The 20,167-nt window shown below is 44.1% G+C and overlaps 1 pseudogene; it reads right to left on the bottom strand.

Moving 5' to 3' along the window:
- Positions 1–739: 739 nt before the first annotated feature.
- Positions 740–17,540, bottom strand: LOC145537740 (MYND-type zinc finger-containing chromatin reader ZMYND8-like; annotated as a pseudogene).
- Between the last annotated feature and the right edge of the window lie 2,627 nt (positions 17,541–20,167).

The following is a 20,167-nucleotide window of genomic DNA, read 5'->3' as shown; positions in this document are numbered from 1 at the left end:
GAACCCTTCAGACTCCCCTGGAGGAGATGGCTCCCCTGCCCCTGCGGAACATGAGAGCACATACAACCATCAGGGGGCCATGTACCAGAGTCTAGCTTGGAGCATAAGAGAAAGGAGAGGGTATTTCCTTGGACCCAGAGAGGTCAAGGATCTAGAAACACAGAAAAAGACAGATGGAGCCAAGGCACTGTTTTAAACAGGGCCTCCCCAATACCCCGCCCCAGGGAAGCCCGGGGATCCATAGGGGTGCTCATCATGGCCCTGACAACACCTTAACTCCCTCTGCCTGGCATGCTCAGGGAGGGAAGGCCAGGCCAGTCAGTACGGCCTAAGCCCTGTGCCCTTTTCTGCTCCATCTCCCTGGACACAGAACTAGGGAGGCCCCTTACTCAATGCTAGAGCCTCAGCTTCAAGAACACTGTTTGTCAACTCCCCCCCCTCTGACCTATTCTACTCTCTGGATTTCTATCCTATCCCCAAAGGATGTACAGCCATCCCCTAGTACCCAAGGTGGAATGGTTCCAGGACCCCCCAAGGATACTAAAATCCAAGGACGTGCAAGTTCCTTATATAAAATGGCCTAGAAGGATGAATACAACTGTGCCTTTGTATCCAACGGTTCCACATTCATGTATTCAACCAAACAGAGGTGGAATTTTGGTTGTTTGCATGTACACATGAGAAATCCATGGATAGAGAAGGCTACCTATATACTAAATCGTATTATATCAATTCACTTTTATTCCACAATAACTTCTTCCTAGGCAATGATATCAATAAAGTAAAAGAGGTTTGACTTCTGGGATGAATTGATGTTTTTCCCTGATACACACGGATTAAAATCATAATGACTACAAATGTAAAAAATGACCAACGTGTCCTGTAAAATAACATCTGCATGCAATCAATATGGCACCCCCTGGCAAATCAGAAATTTGATGTCTGTGTCCAATATGGCAATCACCAGCCACCCATGGCTATTGTATCTACATTCATTATCATTAAATTAACCTGAAATCCAGGTTTTGGTCACACTAGCCCCAGTTCAAGTGTTCATTGTTCAAGTACCATATGAGGCTGGTCACAGGTTTTCACAATGGGCAGAGGGGATGTAGAACATTCCCATCATCACAGAAGGTTCTACTAGACAACACTTGCCCTCTACATGCAGCCTGAAGACAGACAACTTCCCACATCACGGGAATCATCATGGTATTGGGAGGGGGCTGCTCTGAGATTCTGTTTGGCCCTAGGTGTGTGCGATGAATACTCACCGAGCCACTGTCCTTGCATTTCTCAGCTGGCGTCCCCTTCACTTTCAAGGCGCTGGTTTACAGGGGGGCTGCCTGAGTTTCGGAGGAAGTGCCCTGGGATAACTTTTTTAGTGTTTCCGTGTTCACATCGGGGTCTACTTCCTGCTCAGGGGTGGTAGTTGAGTGCAGAGGGGGACAGAAGTCACATATACGCCGAGCATAGTAGTTCCCAGGACTGCGGGGAACCCTGCTCTGTGCAAACCACCATGTGTTAAGACATGCCAACCAGCTCCACCCAGGTTACAGTGTGGTCCCTGAATAGCTGGATCGAAGCCTTCCCAGACACAGGAATTCCAGACTGTGTTTGAAGATATGTTCATTTTTAAGAGTGAGGGAGAAGAGTGAAATGGTTGACTGAAAGCTCAACGTTCAGAAAATTAAGATCACGGCAACTGGTCCCATCACTTCATAGGAAATGGATGGGGAAAGAGTGTCAGACTTTTTTTTTTTTTGTGGAGCTCCAAAATTACTGAAGATGGTGATTGCAGCCATGAAATTAAAAGACACTTATTCCTTGGAAGGAAATTTAGGACCAACCTAGACAGCATATTAAAAAGCAGAGACATTACTTTGCCAACCAAAGTCCATCTAGTCAAGGCTATGGTTTTTCCAGTAGTCATGAATGAATGGGAGAGTTGGACTGTGAAGAAACCTGAGCCCCAAAGAATTGATGCTTTAGAACTGTAGTGCTGCAGAAGACTCTTGAGAGTCCCTTCGACTGCAAGGAGATCCAACCAGTCCATCCTAAAAATCAGCCCTGGGTGTTCAATGAAATTATTGATGTTGTAGCTGAAACTCCAGTTCCTTGGCCACCTGATACTAACGGTTGACTCACCAGAAAAGACTCTAACGCTGGAATAACTGGGAGCAGGAGGAGAAGGGGACAACAGGAGATGAGGATGGCATCACCGCCATCCAGCAGAGTTTGGGTAAACTCTGGGAGTTGCTGAACGACAGGGAGGCCTGGTGTGGTGCCGTTCTAGGGGTCGCAAAGAGTGGGACATGACAGATTGACTGAACTGAAAGTCGCTCATTCGTGTCTGACTCTCTGCGACCCCATGAATTGCAGCACGCCAGGCCTCCCTGTCCATCACCAACTCCCGGAGTCCACCCAAACCCATGTTTATCGAGTAGGTGATGCCATACAACCATCTCATCCTCTGTCGTCCCCTTCTCTTCCCGCCCCCAATCCTACCCAGCATTAGGGTCTTTTCCAATGAGTCAACCCTTCGCATGAGGTGGCCAAAGTATTGGAGTTTCAGCTACAACATCAGACCTTCCAATGAACACCCAGGATTGATCTCTTTTAGGATGGATTGATTGGATCTCCTTGCAGTCCAAGGGACTCTCAAGAGTCTTCTCCAACACCACAGTTCAAAAGCATCAATTCTGTGGCACTCAGCTTTCTTCACCGTCCAACTCTCACATCCATACATGACCACTGCAAAAACCATAGCCTTGATTAGACGGACTTTTGTTGGCAAAGTAATGTCTCTGCTTTTAAATATGCTATCTAGGTTGACCATAACCTTCCTTCCAAAGAGTAAGTGTCTTTTAATTTCATGGCTGCAGTCACCATCAGTTTTATTAAATCATTCTGGAGATATAAGCATGTTCGTGAAGCAAATAGTACGACTGTTCCAATTTCATAATTTCCTATTTTAGACGAGTGTGCACCCCCATGCACTTGCTATCACCCTGTTACAGCATAGTTGAAAGGTTTTCACAGACCACATGGACCACAAATCCTAAAACGTTTATTCTCTAGACCTTCTTAAAAAAAGCTTACGAACCCCTGCCTAAGCGTCTCAAACTTGGGTCATTTATCTACCACCCTTGAAAAATTTAGCAATCCACTGACACATTTCCTGGTCACATTATTTATGTTATTTGTGTTTAAATATATTCTTTGAAGTGGAGACTTCTTCTAAACACAGAACTCTAGTATTGGCCATAAATGAGCACTAAGTATAAAATATTACTAATACATATTATTAATCACGTCTTACTAGGTGGTGTCGCCAGCTAGAGTTTCTTGGCCTGGGATCTGCTTGCTGTGTTTTGGAAAGAGATTTAAAAGGCAGATTAGTTCCAAAGCAGCACTTTGTCCTTCACATAAGCACTAGTGATTGTTATAGCCTTGAGTCCAAGATGGGCTCCATGGTGGGGGCTGTCTAGTATATTGTACATTGTGCATTGCAGAATGGGGTAGAAGATGTGTTTGATTTGTGTGTGTGTGTGTGTGTGTCTGCTTAGTCAGTCACTCACATTTCCGACGCTTTGCAACCCCATGAAATGTAGCCTGCCAGACTCCTCTGTCTGTGGCCTTCTCCAGGCAAGAATACTGGAGTGTGTTGCCATTTCGTTCTTCAAGGGATGTTCTCGACCCAGGGATCAAATCCAGGTCTCCTGCATTGCAGGCAGTTTCTTTACCACCTTAGCTACCAGGGATGACCACATTGCTTGGGGCAGAGACAAATATTGCCCCAAGCAGGGAACCACAGCAAACCACATGAAGCTAACGTCATCTGGGCTGTCATTACAAGCTCCATTCACACAAGTGAATGCATCCAAGTAAACTGGAGGGTGGAGACAATGGTGCCTGGAGACTTGGCTATGTGTCTGCCTGCTACTCTCGTGTATGTAGGAGTCATCTGTGGTGAGTGAGCGTGGCAAGCGCCTTGTGATCCAGGAGGAGCCAAGGACCCGTCCACCACAGTCGGGTCCAGGGGACACTCTTAGTCCCACCTGACTGGGTGCAAGACTTCATGTGCTCGGGCCAGTGGGCCTTCTGGCAGGGGTAGTCAGAGTAGCTGGTATTCCACAGCAGTAGAAAACATCCTCCTTCTTGCAGTTGGTACAACACAGCTTCCTCTTGGTCTCGGCCGCTGCCTGCTGCTTCTCCAGCTCCAGTTGCTTCTTCACCTCAGCAATGAGCTGGCCCTGCTCCTGCTCTAGGCTCTGCCGCATCTCTGCCTTTTTCAACTCTGCAAGAGGAGGGGAGGGGAGAGGACACTGACTTCATCGCCCATCCCAAGCCATGGGTTCATTCACACCAGGTCAGAAGGTGAATCCTAACAGGTGTGAAACCTTGGGTCGGGGATGCCCTGGTCATATGAGCCCGTGCAGAGAATCACCCAGCTTCCCTGAGCTCCAATGTCTTCATCTGTAAAATGGGCATCCACCACGCTGACCACGAATGTAAGCATGATCATGAACGTCAGGTCCTGAGGATACTGAAAATGGGGCCCTGAGGTGACTCTGTAGGAAGTACTCACATAAAACCTCTGAAAAATGTCCACTCAATTCACTTTGAAATTTATCATTTGTATAAGCTTTTTTCTCTATCAAATACAGAGTACCTATGATCTGTAGGCACTGTTGTAAACACTTTATAAATGTGAACTCTTTTAATCCTTACTCCAACCTTAAGGAGTGTATACTCCTATAATACCCATTTCACAGATGAGGAAACTGAGGCACACAGCTAAGATGAGCAGAGCTGGGGCTACAACTTGGATATATTTCTTTTCTGATGTGTTTAGTGGCAGCAGATCTAATCTTCCAGACAGGGCATCAGGACTGATCATTGGGCTGACAGGACAATGATCAAACTGCTCAGGCTACTGAGATTTCTCTGTTTTACAACAGGTCAGAGCTCACAAGCAGGAGAAGCCACCACAGTTGTTGTCATGAATTTGTTGCTGATGTTGGTATTTGGAAGAAAGGAAAACGGGTTTCTGCCAGCTCCTGCTTCATACCTGGTTTCTCCAGGTTAGACTCCCTAAGATGCTGTGTTCTCCCTAAGATTGGTAAGGCGGTCTGGACTACTTTTGACTGAGTGCACATTTGGGCCTAACTCTAGACATGCCAAGAAGTTCCTATCCAAACCTTTGTCAGTGGAGGCCAGGTCAGCAGCACTTACCCAAGTTGTATTTCATGTCCAAGAGCTCCTTTTGGTGCAGCCACTGGATAACCCCCTCCCATGCAGTTATATATTTATTCCTCATTCAAATTCTCCATTATTATATTTTTTAATTTTTTTAAATATAAATTTATTTATTTTATTTGGAGGCTAATAACTTTCCAATATGTAGTGGTTTTGACATACATAGAGATGAATCTGCCACGGGTGTACATGTGTTCCTCATCCTGAACCCACCCCACACCTCACTTCCCATCCCATCCCTCTGGGTCATCCCAGTGCACCAGCCCCGAGCACCCTGTCTCATGCATCAAAAATGGACTGGTGATTCATTTTGCATGCGATGATATACATGTTTCAATTCCATTCTCCCAAATCATCCCACACTTTCCCTCTCCCAAAGAGTCTAAAATGCTGTTCTATACCTTTGTGTCTCTTTCCCTGTCTGTCTCGCATTTAGGGTTATCATTACCATCTTTCTGAATCATATATATATCTATATGCTGTATTTGTGTTTTTATTTATGGCTTACTTTACTCTGTATAATAGGCTCCAGTTTCATCGAGCTCATTAGACCTGATTTAAATGTTTTTGTTGTTGTTGTTGTTGTTTTATAAATTTATTTATTTTAGTTGGGGGCTAATTACTTTACAATATTGTAATAGTTTTTGCCATACATTGACATGAATCAGCCATGGGTTTACATGTGTTCCCCTTCTTGGACCCCCCACCCACCTCCCTCCCCATCCCATCCCTCTGGGTCATCCCATTGCCCCGGCCCTGAGCCCTTGTCTCATGCATCGAACATGGAATGGTGTTCTGTTTCACATATGATAATATACATGTTTCAATGTTATTCTCCCAGAACGTCCCACCCTCACCTTCTCCCTCAGAGTCCATAAAATTGTTCTATGCATCTGTGTCTCTTATTCTGTCTCACATATAGGGTTATCGTTACCATCTTTCAAATTCCATATATATGCATTAGTATACTGTATTGTTGTTTTTCTTTCTGGCTTACTTCACTCTGTATAATGGGCTCCAGTTTCATCCATCTCAGTAGAACCGATTCAAATGTATTTTTTTAAATGGCCGAGTAATATTCCATTGTGTATATGTACCACAGCTTCCTTATCCATTCGTCTGCTGATGGACATCGAGGTTGCTTCCATGTCCTGGCTATTGTAAACAGTGCTGCGATGACCATTGGGGTACACGCGTCTCTTTCAATTCTGGTTTCCTCGGTGTATATTCCCAGCAGTGGGATTGCTGGGTCATATGGCAGTTCTATTCCCAGTTTTTTAAGGAATCTCCACACTGTTCTCCATAGTTGCTGTACTAGTTTGCATTCCCACCAACAGTGCAAGAGGGTTCCCTTTTCTCCACACCCTCTCCAGCATTTATTGCTTTTAGACTTTTGGATAGCAGCCATTCTGACTGATGTGAAATGATACCTCATTGTGGTCTTGATTTGCATTTCTCTAATAGTGAGTAATGTTGAGCATCTTTTCATGTGTTTGTTAGCCATCTGTATGTCTTCTTTGGAGAAATGTCTGTTAGTTCTTTGGCCCATTTTTTGATTGGGTCGTTTATTTTTCTGGAATTCAGCTGCAGACGTTGCTTGTATATTTTTGAGATTAATTGTTTGTCTGTTGCTTCGTTTGCTATTATTTTCTCCCATTCTGAAGGCTGTCTTTTCACCTTGCTTATAGTTTCCTTTGTTGTGCAAAAGCTTTTCATTTTAATTAGGTCCCATTTGTTTATTTTTGCTTTTATTTCCAATATTCTGGGAGGTGGTTCATGGAGGATCCTGCTGTGATTTATGTCGGAGAGTGTTTTGCCTATGTTTTCCTCTAGGAGTTTGATAGTTTCTGGTCTTACGTTTAGATCTTTAATCCATTTTGAGTTTATTTTTGTGTACGGTGTTAGGAAGTGTTCTAGTTTCATTCTTTTACAAGTGGTTGACCAGTTTTCCCAGCACCACTTGTTAAAGAGATTGTCTTTTCTCCATTGTATATTCTTGCCTCCTTTGTCGAAGATAAGGTGTCCATATGTGCGTGGGTTTATCTCTGGGCTTTCTATTTTGTTCCATTGATCTATATTTCTATCTTTGTGCCAGTACCATACTGTCGTGATGACTGTGGCTTTGTAGTAGAGCCTGAAGTCAGGCAGGTTGATTCCTCCAGTTCCATTAAGCAAACATTATCCTCAATGGTGAAAAACTGAAAGCATTTCCCCTAAAGTCAGGAACAAGGCAAGGATGCCCACTTTCACCACTACTATTCAACATAGTTTTGGAAGTTTTGGCCACAGCAATCAGAGCAGGAAAAGAAATAAAAGGAATACAGATAGGAAAAGAAGAAGTAAAACTCTCACTGTTTGCAGATGACATGATCCTCTACATAGAAAACCCTAAAGACTCTACTAGAAAATTACTAGAGTTAATCAATGAATATAGTAAAGTTGCAGGATATAAAATTAACACACAGAAATCCTTTGCATTCCTATACTCCAATAATGAGAAAACAGAAAGAGAAATTAAGGAAACAATACCATTCACCATTGCAACAAAAAGAATAAAATACTTAGGAATATATCTACCTAAAGAAACAAAAGACTTATATATATAGAAAACTATAAAACACTGATGAAAGAAATCAAAGAGGACACAAACAGATGGAGAAATATACCGTGGTCATGGATTGGAAGAATTAATATAGTGAAAATGAGTATACTACCCAAAGCAATCTATAGATTCAATGCAATCCCTATCAAGCTACCAATGGTATTGTTCACAGAACTAGAACAAATCATCTCACAATTTGTATGGAAATATAAGAAACCTCGAATAGCCAAAGCAATCTTGAGGTAAATGTATTCTTTTTAATGGCTGAGTAATATTCCATTGTGTATATGTACCACAGCTTTCCTATCCATTTGTCTACTCATTGACATCTAGATTGCTTCCATATCCTGGCTATTATGAACAGGGCTGCAACGAACACTGGGGTATACGTGTCTCTTTCAATTCTGGTTTCCCCTTTGTATCTCAATCCTCAGCCTGTGGATCTGTATGGAGACAGAAAGACTTATAAAGTGCATCTGGGCGTTTGCTGTCAATAGGGCTTGGAAGCTCCAGCTATCACGATAGGGTTAATGTCATGTGTTGAGTCAAAGAGCGGGAAGCCTGGTCTCTGCTCGCCTCCCCCAGATGGTTGTCAGTTGGTTAATTCAAATTCATGAGAAATTCTGCTTAAAAAAACAAACAAACAAATAAAAAACAAATACCAGTGGTCCATCTTTTCTAAGAGATGCTCCAGTAAAAGCCATTTAAAGTCAAAAAGACCAGATTTTCAAAATAAATAGTACAGTGAGTGACCTACTTATGAACAAGTTCCATTCCTAGAGCATGTTCCTAAGTCCAATTTCTTTGTAGAAGTCCAACAAAGTTAGCCTAAGCAACCAACTAACACAATCAGCTAGATAGTACAATACCAGGTACATCACTGCTGCTTTTATGCTTGCTTATGGACATCCTGGGCTTGAAATAAAGATACTGTAATACTGCACTCTGTACAGTAAAGCACACAAAGCACAACGACTTGTAGAGGATGTGTGCGGGTGACAATGTACGCCAGGGAGGTGAACTAACTTACAGGATTAAACATGCAAACATTCACGTCTTTCAAAATTCCCAACTTGAAGGTTCACACATAAGACACTTCAGTTCCATTCAGCCCCTCTGTCATGTCCAGCGCTCTGCGACTCCGTGAACTGCAGCACGCCAGTCCTCCCTGTCCATCACCAACTCCCGAAGTCCACCCAAACCCATGTTCTTTGAGTCGGTGATGCCATCCAACCATCTCATCCTCTGCCGTCCCCTTCTTCTCCTGCCTTCAATCCTTCCCAGCACCGGGGTCTTTGCAAATGAGTCAGCTCTTTGCATCCAGTGGCCAAAGTATTGGACTTTCAGCTTCAGCATCAGTCCTTCCAATGTACGCCCAGGACTGATCTCTTTAGCATGGGCTGGTCGGATCTCCTGCAGTCCAAGGGCCACTTAAGTGTCTTCTCCAACACGACAGCTCAAAAGCTTAAATTCTTCTGTTCTCAGCCCTCTGGTTATCCCAATTCTCACATCCACACACGCCCACTGAAGAAACCATAGCCTTAACTAGACTGACCTCTGTTGACAAAGTGATGTCTCTGTTTTTTAATATGCTGTCAAGCTTGGTCATAACTTTCCTTTCAAGGTGCTGGGAAAGCTGGTCAACCACTTGTAAAAGAATGAAACTAGAACACTTCCTAACACCATACACAAAAATAAACTCAAAAAGGAGTAAGCATCTTTTAATTTCATGTCTGCAAACAGCATCTGCAGTGATTTTGGAGCCCAGAAAATTTAAGTCAGCCACTGTTTCCACTCTTTCCCCATCCATTTGCCAAGAAGTGATGCCAGCAGATGGCATGATCTTAGTTTTCTGAATGTTGAGCTTTAAGCCAACTTACAGAAAAATACATATGCATACGTGAATTAGAAAAAGACCTTATGGTTAACAATACCTCTGAGAAAGGGTGGAGAATGAAATATGCATTCAATCAAGACTGTAGATTTTTGTGTGTCTAGGCATCCATTTCACTTCGTTCTAAGAAGACATGTATGCACTGTTTGTAAAATGAGAAAAGAAAAAAGAAAAGTAAAACAGCAAGCTGCAAATTAATTTTTTAAAATAATGCCAGATGGAACGTGTCAGACCTCTAGGATACAGTGGCCAGGCAACCAAGGGGAAGTAAACAAATAAAACAAGGACTATTTTTCTCCTGTCCATGTGGCAAAAGAAGAGCTGGTGCCATGGAGTGCAGAGTAGGGAGGCTCGGTATATTTCACAGCCTGTCTGTTCTGATATGTCGTCCTCTTGGAAGACTGAGGCTGCTGCTGCTATCTTTGCTGCTGCTTCTGCTGGTGCTGCATCTTCTGCATGTGCCTCTTTTGGGAGGACGTTTGAAACTTACTTGATGAGTTCCACACAACCTGCTGCATGGCCAGGGCAGTCTCCTTTGGTAAAACTGGCCTCTGCTTTTTCACTGGGTTTCTCATGCTGCTGCTGCTGCTGCTGGTGGTGGTGGTTGCTGGGCCGTGACTGTGCAGACGGTGCCGTTGGCGGCCGTGACCCCAGCCGTGGAAGTTTGGGAGGATGAGTGGGTGAGGACCAGCATTTCGGGGGGAGACTGGCTGCCCACTGTTGTGGATGATGGAGCTTCACCTACGACGGAAGCCAACACATGAAAAAACAAAACAGAAAGTAGACGGGACTCAGGCTGACCTGCAGGGTCTCCACGTCAGTGAGTTCTAGGTGACCATCCCAGGCTGTCATGCCAAGGGCCTCCCCATGAATGGGCATATTCTTGCTTTATATGCTTAGGCCACTTCTTCAGCATGTGCAACTTCAAATATCAGACTCCTTGGGTTACTCAAATGTGGGCTTGCTCACATTTGAGAAACTTGTCAAGGCCTCTGAGGGACTGAGGCCAACATGACCCACCCCTTGGCCTGGAGTTGCCCACCTGTTAGTCGATGACCCACTGGCTGAACAGAATCGCTGCAAGTACCTTGTTTCACAGTTAGAGTTCAGTAAGCACTTTGAGAAAGACTTAGCCAAAGTCCCTCTGGTCATTAACAGGAATCCTTTGCTTGGACAGAAAACCTACAGAGCATGTACCCCAAGGAACCAGACAGCCTCCCAGTGGCCAAAGCACTGAATACCAATGAACCACCCAGAATGAAGAGTATTCCCTTTCATCTCTTCTAATTCCTTCCCGAAGAGTCTCAGTGTGGTCCTGGCAGTCTTGACACCTACCACTCAAGGGAACTCCACACCAAGGACAGAACCATCCCCAGCACAATGGTATTTATGGAGACTTTAGAAGCCTTGCTTTCGTTTTGACTGTAGTTCTCCATTTTGCATCTTTTATGCACAGCACAAAATACTGTTTTCCCTACTGTGTGCTAGTTAAGTTTCAGTTCCAAATTGAGTTCATTTTTTTTTAAACAGCTGCTGCTTCAGATAAAAAATATATACTAGGGCAATAAGTGAACAAGCAGGTTTTGGGAATGACAAAAATAATGACTACGAGTGGCTGAGTTTGAAAAATGCTGCCTTTTGGAGTGCATCTACTGGGAGAAAATGAGCTATGAGAGTGGAGGGCAGGATTTCAACAGACAGCAGGGAAAATTTGGAAGAGAACAGTTTTAGCCAAGACATGCCCAGGAATAGGCAGAATTTTGGAGGGTGAGGTCAGGCAGTGAGAAGGGCTGGCCCGGGGGTGACCACAGGAGTGTTCATCTGTAAGCGAAGGGGTCCGTTACGACTGCAGGGGCCCCAGGCACTGGACAGATGAACATCCATCTCCAGAGAGGATTCCCTCGGGTTCACACAAAAAAACACGGATGCAAGTCAGCATCCTTGGTCTCAGACGATGTGCCTGGACATAAAACTAGGTTTAATAAGGACTGAAAGTGAGTTCGCTCCATCGTGTCCAACTCTTTTGCAACCTCATGGACTGTAGCCCTCCAGGCTCCTCTGTCCATGGGATTTCCCAGGCAAGAATACTGGAGTGGGTTGTTATTTCTTTCCCCAGGGTATCTAACCAACCCAGGGAAAGAAACCTGGGCCTCCAGGATAGCATGCAGATTCTTTATTATCTGAGACACCAAGCAAGCCCTTAATGACAACACCTTTTTTGGGGGGCTCAGCATGCTTCCACTGCATGACTCCATGCCTGTCATTTTTAGATTTCTGTCACCCAGAAAAGACGTGAGTTCTTGATTATTCTAGGGGAAATTTTCAGTTAACTGTTGTTCTGGGAAAACCAAGGAGTGTGAAAGGAGAAGAGTGCTGACAGGCTGACTTTTCCACCCGAGGGGGGAGGGGGTCTTGGTGGTTACACAACTGACTGGCCCTCTTGCTCCTCCGGGGAAGAATTCAGCCCAAGTCCTGTGCCAGAACACAGGGTGGGACTGAGAGAAGATCTCTACCTAGAGTGAGGATGCCCCCACCCGTTCCCAGGACAACCTTTCAGATATCGGTCACAGCCTCTGCCCCTTCCCCTTGCAGGGGCAGAAGTGGCTTTGAGCTTGCCCCTTTTAAAAGGCAGAGATCCCACAGGCAAGGCTTCTAACTTGCAAAAGCAACGTTAGTGCCTCTCTTTTCTGCCATGTGGTTAAGAAATATACTGTCCTTGTGGATAAGCTAGTCTGATACCTTCTTGGGCAAAGGGCAACCACAAAAAGGCCCTTTCTCTCTCTCATCTTGCAAAAGCAAACAACTGGCTTTGTAGAGTGGTAACTTCTCTGAAAGAGTCCCATTCGGGCTCTTTTTCAAATTAAAATAACAAACAAACAAACAACAACAACAAAGCAGGAGTATGCAATCTGAAAACTTTCCAGGCTTGACACACTTTGGGGGAGTTTTCATTTAGTCACTAAAACGCTTTAATTTCTAAAGGATATGGAAGATTTACTGGGACGGTGGGGAGGAAGAGGAAAGGCCATGGAAAATTCCATTTGTCCTAAAAATTTTGGAGTATATACTCACCTGCAGTCTCAAAAAGAAGTGACTTTCTTAAATGTCAACACTTCAAAAGCGACCCACCCAACTAGCCTACTTATATCAGACTAGGCTTACTGTCTTGTACATTAAAAAAGGACTTTTTCAGAGAAGGCTGGAAACGACTGATATGACACATGTAAGTGGAGTCAAGGTCCTGAAGCGAGCTCCATTAGCCTCTGCTCTGGCATCTCTAGCTAGAAAAGCCATCTTTCGATCTGAGGATTCAGTTTCTCTGTATAAGCTGCACTTCTAACTGAAGATCACTTGGAGGTCACCAAGCACTCTTCAAAGCACCAGTCACTTAATAAACACATAAGTGAAATCACACCTTTGAAAAGATGCTCAACTGCAGAGTCTGACATGAAGCCAATTCTTCAAGACCGAAATCATCCTCCGGTGGCTCTGGATTTCAACTTCTGTGAAGTTCCTCTAACTGACCTATTGTTTCAGAATCATCCTCTACATAAAATTCCCACCACGTTCAGAGGATCCTAGAGAAACTTCCTTCCGACACCAGTGAGAGGAACAGCTCAGCTTCATTTTATCACCTGGAGTGCCTTGTATTTGGGGGGGGGGGGATGAGCTCTTTTAAAGCACTCATATGTTTTTTCCCTTTTCATTTCAACTGCAGGAAGCTCAGGGCCAAAAGGGAAGAGTGACTTTGCTAATTCTGAAGGCTGACATAGTTATTTCTGTATGTAAAATTTCCCTACATCTCTCACTATTTCATATTCATTTTTCTCGGTGTCTTGATTTCCATTTTATCAGTATATCTGAAATCCTTTCTGGAAGCAGTGAAAAAATCCACAACTAAACAAACAGTCGACTTCAGAAAGAAAGGAATAGTTTAAATCTATCACTCATAGGAACACTGCCATCTGGGACCCAACAATTCCACAAACTTCATGGAAAAAATGCTACTCCTGTTGCTTTCTGCAGCATCAGAAGTGGTCCCTCAAACCGCAGTCCACACAGAATTGGATGTTTCAGATGCCACTCATAATTTTAAGGGATGAGGTGGTGATCCATCCTTCCTGACCGACTCAACTGCTCTCTATCATCCTACCCTGCATCACTGAGAGATATTCCATCCTCTTTCAATGAATTCCAGGAACTGTGGTTCAGCAACAGTTCACAATGATACAAACACAGAGGATAAAAGCTCAAAATCCATCCCCCCTCCTGCTTTAAGCAGTGAGACTAAGAAAACCCCAGGGCACACAGAACTGAGAAGATGGGTCCTATCAGAAGCTGCCCGTTGTCTGTTTTGTCACTAAGTCGTGTCCAGCTCTTTTGTGATCCCATGGACTATATAGACCACCAGACTCCTCTGTCCATGTAATTCTCCAGGGAAGACTACTGGAGTAGGTTGTCACTGCCTTCTGGGGATTTTCCCAATCCAAGGATCAAATTTGCGTCTCCTGCATTGGCAAGCAGATTCTTTACCACTGAGCTACATAATTAAAACTGGCTATCCGTGTATGTAACTCACAAAGTACAAGAGGTTTTATGGCTACAATCTCCAACTTGTTCTTAGGCCATGTTTCTCCTGGGCTCTTAATTAATTCTTATCTTTCTTGGGCATATCAACAGCCACTTGCCAAGCCAGCGGAGAAATTCACTGACTGCTTCACCAACGGGCCAAATATCTTTTAAATCATTCCTATGTTCCACTGGTATGGATCTAACAGAAGCAGAAGATATTAAGAAGAGGTGGCAAGAATACACAGAAGAACTGTACAAAAAAGATCTTCACGACCCAGATAATCATGATGGTGTGATCACTCACCCAGAGCCAGACATCCTGGAATGTGAAATCAAGTGGGCCTTAGAAAGCATCACTATGAACAAAGCTATTGGAGGTGATGGAATTTCAGTTGAGCTATTTCAAATCCTCAAAGGTGATGCTGTGAAAGCTCTGCACTCGATATGCCAGAAAATTTGGAAAACTCAGCAGTGGCCACAGGACTGGAGGAGGTCAGTTTTCGTTTCAATCCCAAAGAAAGGCAATGGCAAATAATGCTCAAACTACCGCACAATTGCACTCATCTCACAGGCTAGTAATATAATGCTCAAAATTCCCAAGCCAGGCTTCAGCAATACGTGAACTGTGAACTTCCAGATGTTCAAGCTGGTTTTAGAAAAGGCAGAGGAACCAGAGATCAAATTGCCAATATCCGCTGGATCATCGAAAAAGCAAGAGGGTTCCAGAAAAACATCTATTTCTGCTTTATTGACTATGCCAAAGCCTCTGACTGTGTGGATCACAATAAACTGTGGAAAATTCTTCAAGAGATGGGAATACCAGACCATCTGACCTGTCTCTTGAGAAAACCTGTATGCAGGTCAGGAAGCAACAGTTAGAACTGGACATGGAACAACAGACTGGTTCCAAATAGGAAAAGGAGTACGTCAAGGCTGTATATTGTCCCCCTGCTTATTTAACTTCTCTGCAGTGTACATCATGAGAAACGCTGGGCTGGAAGAAACACAAGCTGGAATCAAGATTGCTGGGAGAAATATCAGTAAACTCAGATATGTGGATGACACCACCCTTATGGCAGAAAGTAAAGAAGAACTAAAGAGCCTCTTGATGAATTTGAAAGAGGACAGTGAAAAAGTTTGCTTAAGGCTCAACGTTCAGAAAACTAAGATCATGGCATCTGGTCCCATCACTTCATGGGAAATTAATGGGGAAACAGTGGAAAGAGTGTCAGACTTTATTTTTTGGGCTCCAAAATCACTGCTGCTGGTGATTGCGGCCATGAAATTAAAAGACGCTTACTCCTTGGAAGGAAGGTTATGGCCAACCTAGATAGCATATTTTAAAGCAGAGACATTACTTTGCCAACAAAAGTCCGTCTAGTCAAGGCTATGGTTTTTCCAGTGGTCATGTATGGATGTGAGTGTTGGACGGTGAAGAAAGCTGAGCGCCGAAGAATTGATGCTTTTGAACTATGGTGTTGGAAAAGACTCTTGAGAGTCCCTTGGACTACAGGAGATCCAATCAATCCATCCTAAAAGAGATGAATCCTGGGTGTTCATTGGAAGGTCGATGTTGTAGCTGAAACTCCAATACTTTGGCCACCTCATGCGAAGTGTTGACTCATTGGAAAAGACCCTAATGCTGGGTAGGATTGGGGGCGGGAGGAGAAGGGGATGACAGAGGGTCAGATGGATGGATGGCATAACCGATTCGATGGACATGGGTTTGGGTAGACTCCGGGAGTTAGTGATGGACAGAGAGGCCTGGCGTGCTGCAATTCATGGGGTCACAAACAGTCAGACACGAATGAGCAACTGAACTGAACTGGACTGATGTTCCACTGTAGGGTCTTCCAACATGCCTGGGGTGTCTCAAGTTTGAATGAAGCCACTGCTGGTTCAGTCCCTAACAGCAGTAAAGGGAGAACTGCTAAGACTCAGGCAGCAGTTCACAACTAGGTGAGATTTAGCTTTGTCAAGACACTTTTGAAGTCCTCCACTGGGTAGATGCTACTGACATCCAGTTGGTAAAGACCAGGGATACTGCTAAACATCCTTCAATAAACAGGACAAAGAACTGTCCAGCATAAAATGTCAATAGCGCCAAGGTTGAGAGGCCTTGGGCCCATGTCAGCTAAATGCAAATATGGCAGAAAACAGGCTCTGGTGCGCATCATACAATGCCCCTTGGATTTCTACAGACCTGAAGAAGAACTCAGCAGTCTGGTGCCGCTCACCCGGAAAACCTTACACTCTAGTAAGAAAATGTATTTTGAGATGCCTGGGCAGTGTGAGGGGAGGTAAGGGAGAATAAACTCATCAAGGTCTTTGAACTGAACGCTTTTCTCCATTTCAGCCCTGTCCAACGTCTTAGCATTGATAACCACTTGAGGCATGTAAGTGAACATATTCGAAAGGAAACTGCTTAGGTTCAAAATGACCTTACTGCTGGAAGCACCTATTACTTTCTAAGAGACTTCTTCTCCTGTGCTCAAAATCAACCACATTGGGTATCAAGAAGGTTAAAGGTAGGCAGGCCCAGCTCAAGTCCTTGTCCTGCTCAGTAACTAGCTAGGTGACTTGGAGATACCCCAAGCTTTGTTGTGCACACTTCATGATGTCTGAGGGTGACATGACATGTGATAGTATAAATGGCAATGTGGCATTCTAAAACCAAATCAAGAAAGCAGAAACTGATACAGTCACTTACCCTCCTGCTTGGGAGGTGTTTCTTTGGGTTCCTTCCTAGGTTTTCGACTCTCCAGTGCAGAAAGGTCTTCTCTTATATCTGCGACCAATCCACTCTCTGAATCAGAATCCAGGCCCAAATGCACTCTTGGGGAGTCAGTCTCACCTTTTCCCTTCAGCTTATCCTTTGTGGGATGAGGAAAGAATTTTGCTTTGTCTGAAAAGTCCTTCTCAAGCTGGGGGCTCATCTTCTCCTTGACTGATCTTGCCTTTCTCACTGGCTGGTGACACGCTTTCAGCTCCTCTTCTATCTCTACTGGGTTTGCCACTTTGGACTTTCTTCTTTTCTTTTCTTTTTTTTTTTTTTTTGAAAGCAGATGGCTCTTTTCCCATCTGAGACAACTCTGTGTCTTCAGCAACTACTGGCTCATTCTTGGACCTCTGCTCCTCATCACTGATAGGGTCACTTTCGCTACTATCTGACTTCTCTGTATTCCTGGAATCGCTGGGCTTGACAGTCATATAAACATCTTCTGAGATTTCATTTATGCCTACATTAAAAAAAAGAAAGAAAGAAAACAGGATGTAGCATGCTCACAGAAAAAGGAGCAGGACCAGAAAACCACAAATATTTAACATGCTCAATGCTGAAATTAAAAAAAAAAAAAAATCACATTGCCTCACACTGTCCTGGTGGCGTTAGCAGTAGACTTAAGTTGCAGGTGAATACAAGTGACAAATGGAACTTGCCTGGAAAGTGTTTCAGTTACTGACATTCAAAAATGACATCGGACCAAACCACGTGCATTTCTAATTTATACAGAGCTCAATCTTGGCAGCATAGGTAAGTACTGGGAAACATAGAATGGGAGGGATGGAAGGGAACACTACACAGGATTTGTTAAAACTGATCAATTTTCAGTTCAGTTGAGTTCAGTCGCTCAGTCTTGTCTGACTCTTTGCGACCACGTTAACAGCAGCACTCAAGGCCTCCCTGTCCACCACCATCTCCCGGAGTGCACCTAAACTCATGTCCATTGAGTCGGTGATGCCATCAAACCATCTCATTCTCTGTTGTCCCCTTCTCCTCTTGCCCCCAATCTTTCCCAGCATCAGGGTCTTTTCTAATGAGTCAGCCATTCGCATCAGGTGGCCAAAATATTGGAGTTTCAGCTACAACATCAGTCCTTCCAACGAACACTCAGGACTGATCTCCTTTAGCATGGACTGTTTGGATCTCCTTGCAGCCCAAGGGACTCTCAAGAGTCTTCTCCAACACCACAGTTCAAAAGCATCAATTCTTCAGCTCTCAGCTTTCTTTATAGTTCAACTCTAGCATTCACACATGACAACTGCAAAAGCCATAACCTTGACTAGACAGACCCTTGTTGACAAAGTAATGTCTCTGTTTTTAATATGCTGTCTAGCTTCATCATAACTTTCCTTCCAAGGAGTAGGTGTCTTTTAATGACATGGCTGCAATCAGCATCTGCAGTGATTTTGGAGCCCAGAAATATAAAGTCAGCCACTGTTTCCTCATTTATTTGACATGAAGTGACGTGACCGGATGTCATGATCTTAGTTTTCTGAATGTTGAACTTTAAGCCAACATTTTCACTCTGCTCTTTCACTTTCATCAAGAGGCTTTTTAGTTCTTCTTCACTTTCTGGCATAAGGGTGGGGTCATCTGCCTGTCTGAGGTTATTGATATTTCTCCCAGCCACCTTGATTCCAGCTTGTGCTTCTATTTTACAGATTAGAAATAAAAGAGGGCCTGAGAAATCCCTTGTCCTGGGACACAAAGAAAACCAAGACAGAGAGGCGAGGCTAGAGACATGGATTCTTGAGTCACCACTTGGGCTCTTCCCACATATTCCCAAAGCGTTAAGTCTTTTACTCTTTCTGTCCATGACTCAAAGAAATAAGCCAAGCCTTAAAGCAGGGATTGCAAACTCACAGCGCAAGAGCCACGTGGGGCAAGCAGACGTGTTATTTAGGAAGCAATGATTTGACCCAATGCTTTCCAATCTTTCGTTATTTGTCGCTTTTAACTTAGAATGTGCGGCCAATTCAGAAACCCGCAAGTTTCACACAGAAATTAAGATTTTAGGCTTGGCTGAAAGAGCAGAAGACCTGGCCATTCTCGGTCACAGGGCTTCAAGCCTGGCTGGGGCTGAGAAGTACTGTCCCATTTCGGTTGGGGGAGCACTGTCTCCAGGTCACCCAGCTGCCCAGCCCCCATCTTGCTCCCTGCCCTGAAGCAGAGTCAACCATCATTGTGCTTCTACTCTTTTTCTACTGGTAACTGAGTCCAGAGGAAAGGCACCCATTTCCATGTCTCAAGCAAAAGGAAAAACGATAAAACAACAGGAGTTTCCTACATATACAAGCAAAAATTGGCAAAAGTCTATTTCTAACAATAATTTCATTTAACCTGTTTGTATTTCCTACTCCCAATAGTGAGCGTCATCCATCTGTAGGTAAATAATCCGTTACCCTACAAGCTTGAAAAGAGGAAGTCCCCATCAACTCTGTATTGTCTTCATTCTAGAGCAATGGTTACCATGAGTGGGATCACGGAAGAGAAAATCGTAAAAGGGCAAGAGCCACAAACAGCCCAGCAGGATCAGGAGTGAACTATATCCACCTCCTCCAGGGCTCAAAGGGAAAGAATCAAAAAATCCAATCTGGTTTGATTTCTGGATCTCAGGGCTGGTGCAGTTGGTAACTAATGTTCGGACCCAAGAATGACAAGCATGACCACATTTGCTTGGATACTGGAGCCCAAAGGCGGTGAATTCAGATCCTGCTCCTCTGCTTCTATTAGTTGTGTGACCCTGAACGGGTGAACTACCTCTCTGAGCCTCAGTTTCTTCCCCTGGACAATGGGTTTGATAACATTATCAACCTTCCAGGACAATCTTTGCACAGTGCCGGGGGGATAGGAAGTCCTCCGTAACTCCTTATTGACAATAACAAATCGAGGAGCTAGACTAGCTGCCTGGAAGAACCCAAGAAAGATATGGACTGCATAGTTCATCCACGTCACTCAATGTCCTAACCAAATGGGCAATCCAGCAAGGAGTGCTTTGGTTAGACAGCCTAGGTGACATCCAACGACAGCTCCTTTCTCACCCAAAGGTCCAGAG

The sequence above is a fragment of the Giraffa tippelskirchi genome, chromosome Y (genome assembly GCF_054371585.1).
Source record: "Giraffa tippelskirchi isolate mGirTip1 chromosome Y, T2T-mGirTip1v1.2.pri, whole genome shotgun sequence".
Taxonomy (NCBI): domain Eukaryota; kingdom Metazoa; phylum Chordata; class Mammalia; order Artiodactyla; family Giraffidae; genus Giraffa; species Giraffa tippelskirchi.
Note: the sequence above shows the minus strand (reverse complement) of the source record. Positions and strands in the feature narration are given on the sequence as shown.